The sequence below is a fragment of the Bombus terrestris genome, chromosome 4, assembly GCF_910591885.1.
Source record: "Bombus terrestris chromosome 4, iyBomTerr1.2, whole genome shotgun sequence".
Lineage (NCBI taxonomy): Eukaryota > Metazoa > Arthropoda > Insecta > Hymenoptera > Apidae > Bombus > Bombus terrestris.
Genome location: NC_063272.1, coordinates 17,939,701 through 17,959,800, shown reverse-complemented (window position 1 = coordinate 17,959,800; position 20,100 = coordinate 17,939,701). Strand labels below are relative to the sequence as shown.

Sequence of the window (20,100 nt, the reverse complement as noted above, 5' to 3'; positions counted from 1 at the left end):
ATTTTGACACAGAACAAAATTGACGTATTACGTGTATCGGGAAATAATTGAGAGGGAAAACGCCTCGTAAGATAAAATTATTCAAAGAGCAGCGCGTATCGAATGGTATCGTTTCTACTTCGTACATTGTTCGATCGATTCGATAAATTTTCGGGCTCCCGAAGCAAAACTGTTTCGACATATTCTTGTTATTAAATTCTAGCATTTTCATGTCGAAATTATAAATCGACTGAAATTTTTGAAGCGAATGCGATATCGTGTCAGCCAATCGAGCTGTAATTCTGTCAAATACGTCGCGCTAATGTATGTAATTGCTTTTCAGTGTAGAATTCGATTCATATAGCCATTTATTTCGTTATTTTATATATCTACCGTCGTGGCGAGGGAAATATTTACACCATCGGTTTTATATTTTCAACGTAACAGGAGAAAGAAAAAGAAATAATCTCTTTTAATACCTGTGAAACATCTTGCACGTGTGTTTAGGCAATTTGTTCGACACCGTACTTGACACTGTACAAGAGACGATGTAATATTCTGTCTTCTGTCTGTTATAAATTGCGCTTTAAATATCCTTCGAGCATCGATCAGAGGCAGCCTACCTTCTACCAAAGTTGCAATTTAAAGCAACGACGTATACGGCAAGAATTTATGTAGACCTGTAGGTTATCCGATGGGAATCGGATAAAAATGTACGGAATAATTTCACTGTTAGCCCTAGTTCTTTCGTTCAAAAAATATTCGTGCTTACTTGCATTCAACGACTATATCCATAAAAAACGTTAAGAAAAAAGCTTTTCTTTTAGCCGCGTTTCGCGTAATACTTTTCAGAATCGTTCCTATCGTAACGGAGAATAGCCATATTTTATTCCTCTCTTTCTTTCCCTTATTCTGATATTCGCATGCACTCTTTTTTATGTTATTAGCGACTATTAGCATTAGACGTATTAGACGTTGTAACGTACTCGAAGAATCGAACAAATTCAACGAGAATTCGGTAAAATATCGCGCGATGCGTGTTCAACGTTGCCGTTATATGCGTATCGTGTTCCACCAGCATATTTCGGACATCTCGCTGCGATATGCCTGGCAAAGGCTCGAATATCGAACGTATTCTAGATACGTAATTGGATTTCTTTCGCTGACAAGAAACGCGAACGAATCAAACTTTGACGTAATTTATTTTGACGCCGATTAAAATGATTTTTTCGGCAAAAGTACGTACCTTTGACGGTAACGTTATCGTCGGCGATATAATAGCAAGTCTGAATTTTTCCAGATTGTATTTCTTGTTGTTGGTTGTTTTCTTTCTTGTCTCGGTTGTGGATTTCGGAAACCTTCTAAAATAGAATTCGTAAATGGAGCTATAAAATTTTGGAACGGAAGGTATATGTATAGGTATATATGTAAAATCCCTAGAGTCCTTGTAGGATAGGGATTCTTTTTTTGTACGGGTAGCACGACAGGCTGTGTTTAACGGAGAGACCGATCTTCCTTTGTTGCACGGACGACCAGTGAAGAAGCACGTGTTTCCCAGACGGACGGACAGAGAGTTACATTAGAGAGACAGACAAGGTTATAGAATAATTGTTTAAGATTGCAAAGACTGAAGATTTAAGATTTAGGACCGAAGAAGAAAGATCGGTAGCTCAGGACGTTGAAAATCGATTCTCGATTTTCAGGTAAACATTGCACCAAAGACTTATAATTTCCCGTTTAGATAATCATCGTTATTGATTGTTATAGACGCATATTAATTCTTGTTCACTTTTGTATTTTATCCAATCGTTTCATAATAAAAACCTCGATTTTCAGACTTCAGAATCGATCCCTGAATTACCCCGTTATTGAACATTATATATATATATGTTTCAGCCTTTTAAGCGCCAACTAATTTTACAGTTACGAGTATTTCGCTTCCTTTGACGCCTCGATGCGTCGCGATGCAACGAAAAAGGAAGAAAAAGGATCGAAATATCTTCTTTTATTCTTTCGAGTATCGTATCGCGGTGTATCTACGATAGTATCTACGATACTACGAATTACCGCTCTCTTTACTTTTACCGAATCTTTTAACGCTAGTACGCTTTTGGTACCAACGAAAATTCGTTGGTTCGTTTTTTGAATAAACTTCAAAGCTCGTAGTACGGCACAAGCTTCGGCAGCGAAAACTGCAGGAAGATCGATCGACTTTGAACGATAATTCCGAATCTCGTCGGTCGATAAGCGATCGTTTATAGGTACACGATGCGCGTTTATGCAAATTTATATCTTTACGAACACGACCGAAGAAATGAAATATAAACGAAAAGTTTCATTTCCTAAATATTACAACGGGTATTTTACCGTGGAAATTTTGTGCGTTTTGTTTTACGATTTTCCTTTTTGCACGCTCAAATTTGATATCGGAATTTGAGAAGAACGCGAAACAACAGGGTTTTGGAGATGCTACGTATATCTATGCGCAACGATTAGCTCTTCTTAAAGACCATTTGCATAAGAAATTTGTACTTTTCATAGTAGAAACGCAAACAGGCTTCTCGTGCTTTCTGATAGAATGCAAATCGATTCGCAAGTGCCGTAACTATCCTGTTGGTCTAAGTAGTTTAAAATACTTTCCTATTGCTTATATCTGCCATCGTGGACCATCTGTAAATGTTCCACTGCTCATAAATACTCTATTTTCTTCTCACCTTCAGCGGTAGCAGGTTGGTTCTGTTTAATATCGCGGTTCTTAGATCGGTGCGATAAATTCTCTTTGCTACCTAACTTTTGTGTCCTATTATCGTATATTATTTACAGACGTTAATGACCTTAAATTAAAGCGTATAAAACGATAAGCAATTTTAGTTAATATTACCGCTTTCTGTATCTTTATTAGAACTTATATCGGAACGAGATTAGCCGTGTAATTCTTCAAATATAATACAGCCACTTTATTCGATTATTTTCGAAAAGGTGATTGCAAGTTGCGACACAGCTATATTGACAAGTTACTCCGTAAGCAATTAAGTTAAATCGGTTCTTTAATATCGTACGAGAAAGTTTCTTGGGGTCCCTTAATGGCGATTCTTTAATATCCTAGGGCTGAAAATGTACAAAATGTGCAAGAGTAATACGTATTTCGTGTTATTAAATTTGACGAACAAAATAAAACGTGGAAGAACAGTTTCCCGCATTTCTCAAAAAACTAACGCTTTCGACGATATTGATTTTGATATTAGACGAATTTAATTCAGATCGAATCGACGCTAATTACATACAGCGATAGCTAAGAAAACTCGTTCGAACGTCATCCAAATGATTCAAAACGGTTCAAATAATTATGAACGATACTCGCGCGATCTCTGTAACGCACCGGATATCTATTTTCAAGATTCAGGAAGAAAATTTATATTCCGTAGGTTGTATCGTATTATCGATTGATTATTATCGTCGCTTTAATTCCCTCGCCAGTGCGCTTCTCTCCCCCTCTTTAATAAGCACTCTCTGTTGTTACTTCGACGGTCTACAACACAGAGAGCGTGCTATCGAGGAAAAAGTGGACGGTAGAAAAATTCCCTTCTCGTTTACTACAATTTCGCTGCTTTTACGAAGGTCTTATTAACCGATATCGTTTACTTACTAATAGCTATGGCTTTGAAACAAGACCAGTAAAATTATAACAGCTATTGTACGCTACAGCCTTTGATTCTGTTTCAGTTTCAGTTTCAAATAACTCTGTGGAATCGTTACTTTTACATTCTATATACTTTTCAGTCTTATTATCTGCGATAGAATTACGAAAGCGTGGCTAACAATTAAACACAATTAACGATTATAAAATTACCGCAAGTATTTTTAGGCTTTACGTTCATTTAATCGAACGCTTTTACATTTACAAAAGAATTCAATGATATGCTATTTAGTACGAATTATCGCAATCGCTTCTTTATGATGCGTGTATTCGTAAAAAAACATATTGTTTAACGCGCCTTCCCCGATCTTTTTTTAAAAACAAGAAAATCAAGAAAAGCTGCGGATTTATTTACAAGAGAAAGAATATCCGAGCGTTTATGGTATTGTACACTATGTAACAGGTATATAATGCGATTTACAGTGTATTGTAGCAGGTGAAAGAGGAAGTTGTCAACGAGTAAAACGAAAGATGTGTACTAATCTCGTAAAAAATATGTCTGACGATATTCAAAGAAATTAATTTATACGACGAAGATGGTATTGCGTAACGCGAGATAAATTTTGTGTCTTTTTATTGCAGGTTACAAGTTCTCGTCAAAAGTGCACAAAGTATGGAGAAGAGACAGCGTTAATGTCGTCGGTATTAAATTCGAGAGGGTGAGTAAAATATTATTCAAATAACGCTTTGCTCCGCTAGCGAGAAAAAAGCGTCTACTCTATACATATGTATGTATTTAAAAAAGGTTTTTAAATACAGGATGGGACGGTAATCGTAGTACGAGCTGGCAAAAGATAAGTCGAAAATATACAATAACATTTTTTTCAAACGACGCCACGTTTCTGAGAAAATCGAGTTTGCAAATTTATCGGGTACTCTTTGTGTCGGCTAGGTACCGACCGACCATAAGTAAACGATCGGCAAAAGTATATGTACAAATATAGCAATTATATGTACGAACGTGATCACTTTTTTATTATGAAAATGAATCTCCAGTTTTTTGTTATCGATATGACAACAGGAATAAATTAATACACATATATATGTATATATATGTGCATAATTTAAATAACATTATCGTATTTTCATTGAAATACGTTACAATTATGTACATTTTTTATATGACTGCCCTAAACTGTTCCTCGACGATATCTTTTTTAAGACGCGATAAATCGATAAATTACCGATTTAGTCGCAAATATTTCAAAGTGCTTACCTCTGTACTTTGCTATACACGAAGAATTCTTTCTTTTAAGCGAACAACTTCGTACTCGTCTGTCTCCTTTAGCCCATATATTTGTCCGTTCTTCTTCTTCTTCTTTAGCTTCTACATTGTTTTTCCGTTTTAAAGAGTATTTACTCGTATTATTCCGATTTCTCTACGAATTACAGATTCCTGTTTTTTTCATCTCCTTGTTTTACTGGTTTTTTTTCACGCAATAATGCACGTACATTGAACAGAGTGCCTTCAAACGTTTACGATATATTACTTAATTTTATCCTTCGTTTCTCTTGCTAAATTCTTAAATTACTTGACTGAATTTCGTTTGTTCGATTCTTATGGAAACTGCTTTAATAATTTTTTCAATTTGTTTCTGTATACACGTAATATCGAAATCCGTACGAGTTGCTGGCCAAAAGTCTTTTAATTCAACCTACAAAGAATAGGTAGATCTTTTAAATTGGATAAATTGGATGGAATTGTATATATACGCCACTAACAAAAAATTACGTTAAAAGATCGATAATATAAAATTATGCCCTCATCGATAGCAGCCACGTGTAATAAATTTAACAAATTTCGTTAATTCGATGGAATTCCTTGAAATACGTAAATCTTGCAGACATGTTGCGATTTGTTTGTTGATTTACATATGCGACTAGTTGCGGGCATGTACTAAATTCCGTACTTTCCGAAACTGCCGACAATCAACGTACGTATTCGCGAACACAAGCTAATCTAATTGAAGTGTTTGCACCGGTTCGCGTAGACGTGTTTCGCCAACCAAATATCCTCACATTCCAACAGCTTCAAAATTTCGCGCTTGTTCGTCGTTCGATTTTTCAGGAAATGTATTTGAAAGCAAGTGAAAATTCATTTGTTAATTCGACTGATATTTTACATACGTGTAAGAAGAACAACTAATAACCGAAAGAACATGTAAAATTTTGTATCTCTGATCCTCGTTCGTGTATTACGTTTAAACGGATAGACACTTATTCGACGTAAGAATATACCGATTAAATCGATATTTGGTTACGATTAGTGAACACAGTAACGTAGAAAAATTTCCATTGATATTGTGTTACAAACTGTACTTATAAACGAAATAACTTGCCATCTCCTCCCGGTCATCGAACTCGTCAAAACCTGACTTAATTACTTTTAATAAAGAAAAGAAAAAACGATCAGGAATATACCATCTTCCTAAATTAAATAAATTAATAAATATCCTCTATCGTAATTCAAATCATAAACTTTTACATACGAAATACACGTACGTATGTGCGTTTCGTGCATAATACAGACAAAAATAAAATTTACATGTATCTCGCATTTTGATAAGCCGATATTAAACGTTCAATTTGCATTCCCTGTTAAATTAATCCGAATAATGCACAAGGTATACCATCGATAATTATTTTGAATTTATCCGTATAAAGTTAAATTGGAAATACGGAGTACACCTTCATGACCCACAGGTAAAATGTTAACGAATGGCAAAATACGAACTATCGCGTAATAAAAATTCGTACGTTAAATTTGAAATACAGCAATATCGATTTATCGGTAGATCGACAAATAAGTATGTAACGTTGAATTTATCTCCTTCTTTTTTCCTTTTTTTTTTTTATTCTACATTTTAATTCGCTCGTACCTTTTAGAATTATTAACGGCCGCTTTACGCTATCGGTGTAGAATTAAGATTTATCTTTGTTTTACAAAATTATGAGAAAAATAATACGGCGTAACGAAGTTGAAATAATTTTGATATCACGTTGCACTCTCTCTGTTCGTTCAGATCGAGTCGGTAATTTATGTCGATGCGTGCCAACTTTTTGCGATAACCTCGTTAAATAAGTTAAATGTTGCCACGGTGTGACTCTTTTTTTTTTTTTTTTTGAACGATATAAACTAAGCTAAACTTAATTTTATTTACAAAATGCTGCTATTAAAAAAAAAAAAAAAACAATAATATCTCGATATTCCTGTATAAACGTAATTCTGTTGTTTTCGATTTATTACATTTTTACAGAGTTGCAGAGTTTAAATGTTCGAGATTATGTACGAAATATAAACAGTCAAAAACATTCGATAAAACGATATTATTTTGATAATATTATCGCGTTATACGGTATTTCTGCCAGGCTATTAATATTTCAAGATCTTTTATAAAATTCAAGTAAAAGGTGGAATACGAGTAAAATTTGTTTATTCGCAAGATGTTAATGTGATATTACGCAAAGTTAATTGTATTGTCGTTTATATCGTTCTGAGAACTTTATCGTTAATTCCAATAACTAAATAGAGCAAAGTTTAAAAATGTTATGCGACTGACGAACGAACATTTACTCGAATTATACGTTTTATTACACACATATTTATACGTGCACATATAATGGACAAAAAGTAGTAATAAAGCGTTCGTAAATAACAAATAATTTGCCAAATTATCATGTCTAAAAGAATGACTCGAAACGCTAGAAAAATTTACGTATTTTTAAAACGAAGATACAACGAACCGCTATTTAATTCTTTCGTCTTTGTAAAACGCTACATGCGAACATAGTTAGCGTAAGTATATGTGCATAAAACTGTACAGTAAACGAGGAAGCAAATTTTCCGCCAAAAGTAGAAACAGACGAATGTATAATACGCTTCTAAATTATTTAATGGAATTGATAAAAGAAACAAGTATCGCGTTAGAATGTGTTTCAAATATACATAAATCTAATGGCTATGAATGGCAAATTAAGGGGAAAATGGAACATTTTCTGAAAATATTTGATTACGTTGCAATTTCAGTGTCCATTCTCCATTCCCTCGATTACCTCGCCTAATTTATCGTGCTCTAAATTACTGGAAAACCATTTTGTACCGCTCGTTTCATTTGATGTCGTTTTGTATAAGTACTCGGTAAAATGTCGGTATAAAATGAAGGAACGCAAACAACGTTTCGTTAGCCGAAAAGGAGAATAGAAAGGACGATATAACGGAATCTAGTTCGTTATACATATGTAAAACGTTTACCCGGCTTCTATTCATCCATCAAAGAGGCTCTTCGGCCTTTACGTTGCCACTATAACGCCCTATAACGTTATACGGAAGACTAATTGAGCTGGTTAAACTTTTTTCCTGTACAAAAGAGATTCGTAAAAACGTAATTGGTTAACGAAGTATGTAACTCGTTTTGCAGCTAAAACATTACTTAAACGCTCCCGTTTCCGCGTTCAAAGGTTTTTACAAACGATTGACCAGTTAAAACGAAGAACAGCTCGTCCTTTGAACGTGTTTAAAGATAATTTCATAACGGAGAAATCTTTTAAAAGATAAAAATCATGTAAATCACGACGTAACTGAAACCGTTTCGTATGTATTATTTACTCGTGCTATTTAGTTGTTATTTAGTCGAAAATGAACGTTTTATCCGATAGAAACGATGTACGATACCCGTAAAAAAGTCTCGGGTCTGTATGTGCGAAATTCTGATCGCTATCGTATGCAATATCAAATGGTATTACACGATGCGAATCAACTAGGAGGCGTAGCGATATTCTTTCGACGATTATCCACTGAGAGATTCGAGCAAACAAGTATCGAGTACTTTCTACGATAGTATTTAGTATTATCTATCGTTGTCCACTGCTATCCAATGTTTTGTACGATGCGTAGCGTTCAACTTGTAATATAATATATGAAAATAAGAAAACACAAATGTTTCCTTCGAGCCTTTCAGTCCTTGTCTCGCTAGCTGGCGGCGAATTCTCGGAAGTAAGACGCCAAGAAGTAAGATTCAACTTATAATATCGTATATTTTTCTTCTACAAACTTCTTGCTCTGACACAGATTTCTTTTTTTCTTTTTTTTTAATTATACGCGGTTATGTATTTCAAAGCAGCGATACGACACGAGAAAACGGAGAACAATTAGAGCGTAGATCGAGTTTCCTAATACTCGCACACGAGCGTGGTACTGTGGTCGAATTGACACGCGCCAAAGCGGTTTATCAGACGGACAAAACGTCGCTGTCTAAATTGACAATCCGTCGCGTATATTACGCGCGTATTTCTGAAAATCAAACTACCATTGACGTACAGTTGACAACAAGTTATTGAAATCGAAAAAAACGAGGGAAATATCTTTTTCGTGGTCGCGGAAAAACATATTTCGCGATACGAAGAAACGCGTTTGTCAGAATTCGGTTTCTATTTATATCGCAGTGTATCGCTTTGGCCATGGCGACGTATCGGCCAAATCGTTGGAACTTTGTACGTGCATCCGCTGTAAAAGATAGAAGATTTCCGTAGAGTGCAAAGAATCGAGTGGATTAATTTTTCTTGCAAATGAAATCTCTTCGCGTTCTACGAGCTGTTAAAAAGATTGTGGATTACTCGCGAACAACGCACACACGTGATATCGATCTCAGGACTTCCTGCTTGGGCGTGGCTCCAGGAATCCTGAACAAAAGGATAATATTCATCGGTTTCTCCTATCGAAACACCGGGAATATACATTTTATCGTCGGTCACAGTTCGATTTAAGCGAAATTATAAATTTTATCACGCTGTTCTTTCCTCCGCGATATTTCACCCCGTTCGAACGTTCCGTATGATCCTTTAAAAATCTAATTTCGCCACTCGTCCGTGTAGCGTTATTTCCTTTTTTAACTTTATACGCTACACCTAATAATAACGAGAACACTCGTGTTTTACTTAAACAGAATCTTTTTCAATTTTGCTTATACTACGTAATAACGTGTAACTTAAGCAACTGAACTGAGAAACTAGAACGAATAAATACGACAGATATTAAAAGGAAATATAACCGTTCTACGGTTCGAACGTTATGTTACGTGCAATTTAAAAAGTCGATCGATTCGTTACGTAATTAAAAATCGAGGATTTGACTTGAAATATCATTTTCTAGCTTTTGAAGTAAAAAAAAAAAAAAAAAAAAAAAAAAAATGAAAGAACATAGACTGTACTTTATTTAACTTTTGACAAAGCTGTTCGCGCCGCTTTCTCTATTTGAATATCTAACGCACGAACGGTTGCTTTTTGCAGGAAAAATTTGTAGCGCAGTCAGCAGCAACTCTATGCCCATTTAGTTTCCAACTTTTTATTATTCGCAACATTGCCATTCACCGCGAAACTTCACGAGAGCAAAGGCAGATAAAATTAACCGTTATGCGCGTAGTCCGTGTCTATTATGTAATATATCAAACGCGAAACAGAGTGCAGCGGTATAAATTTCAAATTCTCCTTACGTATTTCGTATTATATCTTCGGTTCTGATAAAATCCCCATACTTTCGACGATGCGACGGAGATGGTGGAAATTTCGGAAAAAACGACTGATAATTGTATCTACGTGCCGTAGCTGTGTCGTAAATCGTTTTCCGTAAAACCTTGCTAACCTGTAACGATACATGCTGATATATTCCAACGATAGACGTACGTATATACGTTGACATCGCGTAAAACACCCCTTAGGATCTGCAATTGGTTGCGCGTCTGATAAAATCATCGATAACTTTGTTATACGATCTGACGATGTAATCGATCTTCGTGGAAACCTATGGTATAGTTGTACAATCCCGAACGCCATTACGCTAACTCGGAGATCGTTGTACGTGTTTCGATGCTACGGATTTTTAACGGGATTAATAGTATTAATAAAGTGACAGGTCACATCGAAACAATTAGGTAACGGTATAACGAAGGCTTGCGAGTTTTATATTTAGACAGTTGTGTAACTGGCTACCGATGTAAATATTAAATATAATATCCAAATATAAATTTATACGTGCTTATGTAGAAAAAGATATTTCAAGGTATGTCGGTTCGTTAGCTACGATAGATCGTCTCTTTAAAGGGAAATTTTTCCAATTTCTCGTTTTCTTTATTAACAGATTATTACTGAAAATTACGTAATAGATAATCTTTATTAAATGTATCTAACTAATATGCTTACACATATTGAACGTTGTATAACAGCAACGATTATTTAAATATTTTTAATAACAGCAGGTAATTTCTGCCAGTTGTTATTTTCCTTTTACCTTTAGTAAAATTGATGCAGCTTCGATTGTGTAACTAATTGTCCTTTAGAATAGTGGAAATAGCCTGAAAATATCCAGGGACAGCTATTAAACCGTCAAAGTAGTTTAATGTGCTTCAGAACTAGGTAGCTACATCCCCATTCGTATTACTCGAGCGACTTTGGTAGACAGTTTATCGGTCCAAGTCACTTTGATAATCAAATCAAATGCAAGTCTCGAGAGTTTTGAACGGACCTTGTTCGGTTCTTTCGTAATTCGTGACCCATAAATATGCGCGTTTCGATAATCGATGAAACACGTCGAGTTACAAATCCTATCAATTTCGATTTTCGATTTAAACGATGGTTGGGGTAAATTTCGAAAACTCTTTGTATCGAAACGCGACAGTAGACACTGATCGCGCGAGAACCGAATCGAATAGCGAATTAAAATCTGATCGAAATTAATCGAGAATGCCTGTTAAAATAAGTGGTTGTTACATCGTTACGAACGAGATAATCAAAAGAATCGATAAATAAGTACAAACGAATTAATCGTCGAATATATCATAGAACGCGATAAAATATCATCGTAGCTATTCGGTTGCAAAACATGTTTTTTCAGCTTTTCGCAATTTTACTTTAAATCCTTCGAATATCGTTCCGCTGATGGAGATACGCCCACGAGCCTGGCCTATTTATTAAGCATAATATCTGTTTGTTATTGAAACGAACCTTCGGCGTGGATTCGCGTTTCTTGTAATTTTATTCTGTCTTTTCCGTCTAGAAAGTGGAAAAGTTTCAAAGTAATAAAGATAGGATTCGGTTGAAGAAAATTCAAGCGTTAAAGGATTTAGTGGTTTCATTTCGCGGAACAAAAATTTTATATTAAACGACGTTGAACCATCCAGGCGGACGTACGTGACAGGAAGTGGAGATTTTCAACGGGTGCATATCGCGTTGGTTTCCCGCCGCGATTATAGCAAAATGTCTTATTTGTCCGTGGCAAAATTAGGTTTCGCGTCAGGTTCGTAGCAAAAGCTGACCGATCCCTGTGAATGCAGGTACCTACGTACGTATATAATGGTAGGCAGGTAGCAGGTGAACGCACGAGTTAATGGAGTTTGATAGTTGATAGGATCGATCACGGGACCTTCGGCGGTAGCGATGATAACGTGTCCATCGTTAGAGAGCTACACGTTGCACACGTGTTACTTTATATCACGAGCGTATGTACGTTAGGGATGCAGTTGGGCATGTGTGCGCTAATTTTCTTGGCATATACGTACGTACGTACGATGTATAGTTTCCACTTACGTATGTTCGTGAAATTGTATACGCAGTTCGCTTTTCCATCGGACGATGATGATCGAACGCGTAACGCTTCTTAATATCGATTTAAAAATAAAATGAATTAGTCGAAAGGTTCGCGTCCCTCTTAAAACTCACAACTCGAATACGATAAACCACGATATATAGACAGTTGCATTTCCTATATTTCCTGTAATTTCTTTCGATCGTGTCGATTTAATTCATGAACGCGTAATTTCCGTTCTTTCGTCGAGTATACGTCGAATAACGAACGAATAACCAAGTTAACGAAATTTCGTGGTATCGATACAGCCTGAAAGTTGGGCGTTGGAAACATAATTCACGGAATATCACGGCAACTATTAGGTTCAGAAATTTCGTTGATCCATCTTTGTTCTTTATATGTAGGAACTTTAGAGTATTGAACAAAATTAGAAGAAACTGGAATTTCGATCTTTGACGTTGTACGAAAAATTATCCTTTGCTATTTTCGCCCATTTTATATAAACAAAGTCACTGGACATTCGTTTCCTTTCCCTGACGTTAACGACAATTTTGCGAAAAGCCGTGATATCGTATATCTTTTATTTTGATTCGATGGCATCTCGTGTCGCGTTTCTAAAATGCCTTCCGTCAGAGCGACAGCTTTCCCGAATCCGAAACAAATTCTAAAAGCGTCAAGGTTATTTTTTCCCTCGACTCTTCGAAAAAAATTAAAAAACGTGCTTCGACGAGATCCGTTTGCGGTATTGCGTGCTTAATGAGTTTCAAAAAGGCGATACAACCGTGGATGTTGTAAAAATGACTTTCGATGCGATTTACGCGCAACGAGTAAGTGCGATTATAAGTATAAAGCTGTACTATATATGTAGCGGTCGATCTTCAAACATAAGATGTTATACGACGCTTTAAACGGATCTGGCTGGTTGATAAATATTAGAGCACTACCGTACCTCTATATCCATGCACCCTCGAGAACACGATCCGAAAGCGACAAAGTGCTCAGCTGGCAACAAGTTTCGCCCAACAGCAAGTCGGAATCGTTTAACTTGGAACGCGTAAACCTATGTACGTAACAACTTGCTTCCTTTCGTGGTTAACTCCGCTCTCTTTCGCAATTTCCGTTAGCTCCCTGTCACTGGGAACGTGAGTACGCATACACACTGTCGTTTGTTAATATAGCTGGAGCCGTAACGTACGCAGAAGTACGGCAGTGCGAAAGTTAAAAGCACGCGTAAACGTTCTGCCGAACAGGTTGCGCGATATAGGCTACACAGACAGTCCCATCGACCGACCCACATATTACACGTCTTTCCCTCGTATTCTCATACCCTCTGTCCGAACTACGGTCAATTGGCTTCCGTCTGTTCAAAGATACGCAGGTACACGTGCACGTTCGACTTCGATATCTACCGCAAATATTCCCCAGAATCTTCTTCCATGGTAACGCGTAATTGGAAATCTATAAAAACGTGTTTCTTCTTCTTTAACTAGTTTCATTTAACGCGATCCTTCGAAATTTAACTTTTGCTCGTCTGTATGTATATAATTTTAAAGTTTGCTTTTAACTAGCCTCGATACGTTTGTTCCTCGTTTATAATCGTAAGAAAACTCTGAGTGAAAATTTGACGTTACGAGTTAAGCTAAAGAAGTATCGTATAAAAAATATTTTTCCTATTTCGGTCAACGTTACGTGATCGATAAAGCAGTTAAGTAGTTCAGCTTATCCGTATTATTTGAATTTTACTTTACTCTATACTCTCTACTCTCTACTCTCTACTCTCTACTCTCTGCTCTCCACTGTATATCGATAAAACTTATCTCCATGCATATCCGTTTAACGTATATTGGAATTAATAGTCGAGCGAACAAAGTTCACCTGTAATTTACGATAAAGCAAAAGGAAAATTTCTTTTTCGTATTGCTTTACAAAGTTGCCGCGCGAACTCGAGAAACTCCGAACTCGATGAAAATACAGGTTAATCCGGAGGAATAATATTAATATCTCTGAAGGTACACGCTACGAGCAGGCGACAGGATTTTTCCTCGTTACACTTTGATGCTTCGTCGTGCCGACGCTGGAAACGTTGTTTCGAGAAAGAAAGGAAAAAGCCGCACCATGATGAGATTTAACCGCGATTTTATAAAAGCTTTCGTTGCCGTTGCGTTGCGGAGCAGAGAGTAAGAGAGGCTCGGAAGGAAACAGAGGAGAGGCGACTTTAACGCGATACGTTCAACCCCCGATAAACCACGAAATGAGAAATAAATTTGCGATTTAAAACGTCCAACTGCGAAAAATAATTTAGTCTTTATTCCGATATCTTCGTCTCGGTCCTCTGCTATTTTAATGGATTACGTTGAAACGCTTTTAACGGAAGAAAAATCCTTTTAAACGAACATTTTATACGTACGAGCAGATTTAGTATGCAAATGATCGGCGAGAAAGAGATCGAAACCAAAAATTGAAAGCGTTCCTTGCGACAGATCGAACTTGTTTGTAACTTAGATACACGTATGTACGTTATACGTCGCTGAGATGTGGTAAGACGCATATAACGCAAAAGATCTTCAACCGAACTGAAACACAGATACTTTGCTATAATTTATCGTAATTCGTTATTTTTCAAACGTTATTAATTTTCGGACAACGACTATTCAACGAAGATTCATCTGTTTGAGAATTGTTTGAAAAAGTAGTTTTACATAGCGAAGATGGGAGAGAATTTAGTACTCGATCGTATTCTTTGCTGTACTTCTTCGTGAAAATGTAAAATTGTATCGTTGTTGTACGCGTGAACAAAATTTCCATATCGGTGCGTTTTCAATTTACGCAGGCAGATTTATCGATGTATTTTCAATTCGTTTGTATCTTCTATGTCCACGCGAACGTTTATCGTTAATACCATTATTTGATCAACCAAACTGTAATAATATATGTCGCTACTAATGCCATGTTTTCATTTAAGGCAATAATTCGGTCAACGCCAGAACGATGATAAATTTAAACCAAAAGAGACTCGAATAAAAAGTAAATAACTTTCGCCACGAGTTGTACGTAAGCTCGAAAAATAATATACTCGAATAACTAGGAACCTTCGATCTGGTGATCGCAAAGTATAGAAAGCCGAGTGTTCATGGATTTTCCGGTCGGTTATGTCAGCTTTAAACGCGCTCGATATTGCACCATAATACCTGCGGCGCAAAAACTAGACTCACTGGTCGATGAAAAAGTAAAAAGGTCCAAAAAGTCGAAAAACTGGCGGATCTAACTTGAACAAAGGATTTGCAAATTTGCAGTTGTTGTTGATAGAACGACTCGTGAATAGCTCGATTTTTTAAGTACCTATGGGCCATTTATACCTATGTATAATTTATCAGCGTCATTTTCGTTACGTTATTATAGCTACGATTTATTTCTAACTTGAAATAATTAAAATATTGGTTGAAAATAATTATCGTAGGAGGATAATACACGATAAAAATGATATTGCTGTCGGTGATAATTTTATGAAATTCTTTGTTATTTTTATTTTTCGCAACTCTAGATCCGTGTATCCGTGATCATTGCATAATTGTATAGAATTATTTAAAATTACATACGCACTTTCCTGTCGTATCTATCATAATTTTCATACAAAACTTACCCCGATATTCTAATATTTCGCATATATGTTTCGCGTAGCAAGCGTAAGCAAGAGAAAGACTATGCTAGAAGTGGTAAAAAAGAATAAATAAATGCGTGTCTCGCGTAGATTAATGCGAAAAGCTTTTTCAAAATTTCATGGTTCTTCATTGCGGTCTTGCGCTACGAATTAAAATCGATATCGCACGCACGACCTAATCGTTTAAACGAATAATAACGAACAAACGTGTTAAACGGTTGGTTTAAAAAAATTCAAGCTCTCTGTTTTGAGAAAGCTACGGAATAAAACACGCCGGTATTTTATCTGCGATTCGTGATATGGCGCGTAATATTTTATACTCCAAAATGTACGGTAACGTTTCCCGCATATTGGTCAATAATATTTTATCGAATAAGAACACGACAGGAACATCGGAGTTAATCGTTGCGTTGTGAACACGGCTGACAGCTGTTAATGTAAACGATATCTGACCAATATTTTATTTTCCTCGTTATAATGAAAACTCGGCTACTGGTATACGGCTTCCGTTTAATTTGCCGATATAAAGTCCGACGAATTGAATCGACTCGTTCGTTTGCCAGACAGTTTGTGGATTAATAAGACGAGTTGCTTGCAAGCGCGTCGTATTTGATTCGAAGCCACGGAAAATGGATGGATGGCTCGGTCGATTTAAAACACACGAGCTCACTCGAAGTAGACGTATTTGAAATCGTTGGTACCGAAATTTATCGAATTCAATTTCCACTTTACTACCTACCAGTCGCGCTAAAATTTTCCAGGCTTTTTAAAATTTTTAAATCTTCCACCTGTGTAAAATCGTAATACGCGTATAGGTTGTGGCAATTTTCTCGTAAAACGGCGCCACCGTATTCTATCGGTAAGAATTAAAAAATAACGTTTACGCGTATCTACGATGATTGACAAGATTCGCTGAAATCTATTACGTACGTACGTGGCGCGAAATTTTTTGAAATTTCACTGCCACGATGATTAGTCAAATTTGGGACTGATCTGGAAAAGCCTAGAAATTACAAGTTATTTGTTACAAACTATTATTTGTACTACTTCTACTAAAATACTCGTAAATAGCGTATTTATGCGCGATAGCGTTAGTACACGTTTCGCGTCTTGCCTTTTCTGTACTTGTCCGTGTAGCACGCGCGACGTCCTGGTAACGTTTCGAAACAAAAGTGGTATGAACGTCAAAGTAGCGAGACGTACGATATTTATCGCGCGATCGCGAGATAAAAATCTTCAAAATCCGTGCAGTTACGAAAGAAAGAAACGTATCCCCCAATTAGTCAGCGGCGTTGGAACTTTGTTTCAATAAGAACGCGAGCACCACCCTCGAGACTAATAAACCTGAAAAGTTACAGAACGTTCTCTACCCCCTGGTGGAGTTTCCTCGTGAACGTAAGTACGCTCGCTGCTTTCATAAAATCTGCGGCGAAAAAACAGAACGTGCTACGATATCGTACAGCGTGCAAGGTGCAAACGAGATAAACTTCTATCGTGCGAAATGAGCTCGAATGGAATAGCCGGAAATTTCTTTCTGTTCGTTCGCACGCGTCGACTCGCTGCACAGTTGCATCCTACGTTCGTTAAGATCGATCTTAATTTCTATCATAAACGAATCCTTGGATATTTTCATTTTTCCGGCCTTTGCGTTTACCGCGTGAACCACGATGTCAAGGTGTCTAAACCGGTTGTTCGTTTATCGTTTGCCGATGTCAGAATTATCCGTGGCGGGTCTACTTCACTCGCCACCGGAGCTCCGTAGCAAAGTTCTCTAAAGTCTAACTATAACGTTCGATGCTCGTACGAGCTTTAATCTGACTTTGTTGTTCCCACGTTGTTTAAAGTCTTCGAGAGCCTCCTAGAAATCTTTAGCGATGCGGCAGGTAGCGCCGACACGGAGGCAAGACATCTCATCGTTTCGTTCTCCACATCGGTAAATCTTATTACGCGTAAACTATTTAAACTATTTATTCTCGGCTAGAACAATTTCTGCGAAACGAATACTATAAAGGAAATAATTTTCATGTAATCGATGTTTCTTCAGTTTTTAACAATTTCGATATTCGATTATACGAATCCTCGTTGCCTTAGAAATCGCACAAACGTATTTAAACTTGGTTAATTTCTCTCTCCTGCTCGTTTAGATATTTAGTCGCTGCTTTAGAAATCACGCGAAGCTATTTACACTCGATTACCTTTCCCTTTCCCTTTATTTAAATAGATATAAGTAGGATAAATCAAATTACGAGAAGTAATTTCCCTCGAAGTGGTTTCTCATTAATTATCCGCTCTTGCAAATTAATGCGTTTAATAGCAATCAGAAGGCAATTGCAGGAAGCGCTTATGTGTATGTACGCGTTTCGAGATCATATCAGAAACAAATTGAGCAACGCGCTGCTTATACGTGTACGAAATCTTCGCTCGTAAACTATTGTTCCTCCTTGTACAACAGCACCGTTTCGAAGGTAAACCTGGTTGCTATTGCTTCGTACAAATATAGCTCTCACGAGAATACGCTACACTATCTATTACTATCCGGTATTCCTAACAAGTAGACAGTTTCCGAAGTCGGATAACTTAAGATATTTTTAACATAGAACGGTGACTGTAACGTAGTTTCGACCAAAATCCTCCATTCGAAAGCAAGTGAGAATCAGACAGGCAAAACACGCATGACACGGGCTCGGTATGAGACGGTGCGGAGCAACGTCGATAACCAGAGCGAACTACGTATTTAGAAATATTTAAGCGACGCGGCATTTAATTTCGTCGTGTGGAAATATAATCGACTCGAGCGCTATCGTTCAATAAAAGGAAAGTCTTTCCTGGAAGTAAAAGAAAAAGGTAAAATCAAACGGATGAAAGATAAACGGATCTTTGATTTGCTGCGAGTACGCAGCTGGTTTATCGAACAGCATTCTAAGGTTGTCGACGCGCGCCTATACGCAGATTGATCGAAAGACGAATGCTCGAGCGATCAAAGCGCGAGTAGATATAGTACTCGCGGAAGAAAAGAAACCAGGAACTTCATAAAACTCGGAGAGTCGCCTCATGAAGAATCACAAATTAAAAGCAGTCGCGCGTTTTCTTTAGTAATTTCCTTTAACTTCCATTTCGACGTAACGATCGTACGAAATTTAACAAAGATCAGTTGCATCTATCGAAGCATGGAACCGCGAAAATTTGATAGCAAAGTACTACGTGAAACTAGTGCGATGATACTTGCAACTGTGAAAAAGTCTACGAAAAATCTGCAAGGTATTAACGTTTTCTAAAGCGAAGCGTTAAATAATTCAACTCGATTCAATTTTAACGACAAGGATGTTCGCTACGTTCGAAAATACAATTCTCGGGTAAACGGATATGTGATTGCACGGTTTTCGAGTTTAAAGAGCATAAAAGGTAAATAAAATCACGAAACTTAATTTTTTCAAAAAGAGCAGATGGTACTTATGGTTGACGTTAAGAAAGTCGTAACTTTCCGACCCTATAAAAATCACATCGCTGACCACCGACATGGCACGCGCGAAATTGCATTCCTGATCTTCTTTTCCTCTCTTCTCCTGCTTTTTGCCTCTGTGAAATTACCGCGGATCCGCGTTAAACCGGACGGTCGTTACGTTTCGTTCAAGGTTGTCTTTAGCGTTTCCAGTCGAGCGCTTGGCAAAGCGCGAACAAACAAGGAGAATTTCGATGGAAACGCGTAATCGCGATTTCTTCGACCGCCGTTTCGTCTCTACGACTATTACAAAGACGACGAATTTCGTCGTCGAGGGAACTACCGCGGACGACCACTTTTAAAGAGATTACGTTAAAACTTTGAACGATTTGCAAGTTTAAGCGACACTTGCCATTTTTTTATTAGACTCGTACCGTTTTATCTTTATATCGCGTAAGGATATTTAAAAAGTAGCAAGGTAGATACGCAACATTTTTCGAATGAACGAAATTGTCGGCCGTAGTTGGCGAAGATTTTTCAAAGTCGCGCGTTAAGTGGAGAAATAGAAAGAAAAATGGGAAGAAGGAATGCCGTGCCGTAACAGTTGACGTTTAATCCAGAAAGAAGGACGAAACAGAAATTAACATTGCTCCTCTGAGAGTCGTTGGATTCGCCGTTGTATTCCGTTGACGACAGTTGGTAGCTATCTCTGCAACGAGTGGCTGCGCTTTCTGAAAGTTCCTTTTGCCATT

The 20,100-nt window shown here is 37.1% G+C and overlaps 1 protein-coding gene across 4 annotated transcripts in view; it reads left to right on the top strand.

Moving 5' to 3' along the window:
- The window catches only part of LOC100649725 (1-phosphatidylinositol 4,5-bisphosphate phosphodiesterase epsilon-1), a 128,729-nt gene that overhangs the window by 59,712 nt on the left and 48,917 nt on the right, over positions 1-20,100 (top strand). For all 4 annotated transcript variants that reach the window (XM_048405259.1, XM_048405260.1, XM_048405257.1 and 1 more), the window contains one exon: positions 4,259-4,335. The gene's annotated coding sequence lies outside the window, so the exon portion shown is untranslated. The remainder of the gene's footprint in view (positions 1-4,258; positions 4,336-20,100) is intronic.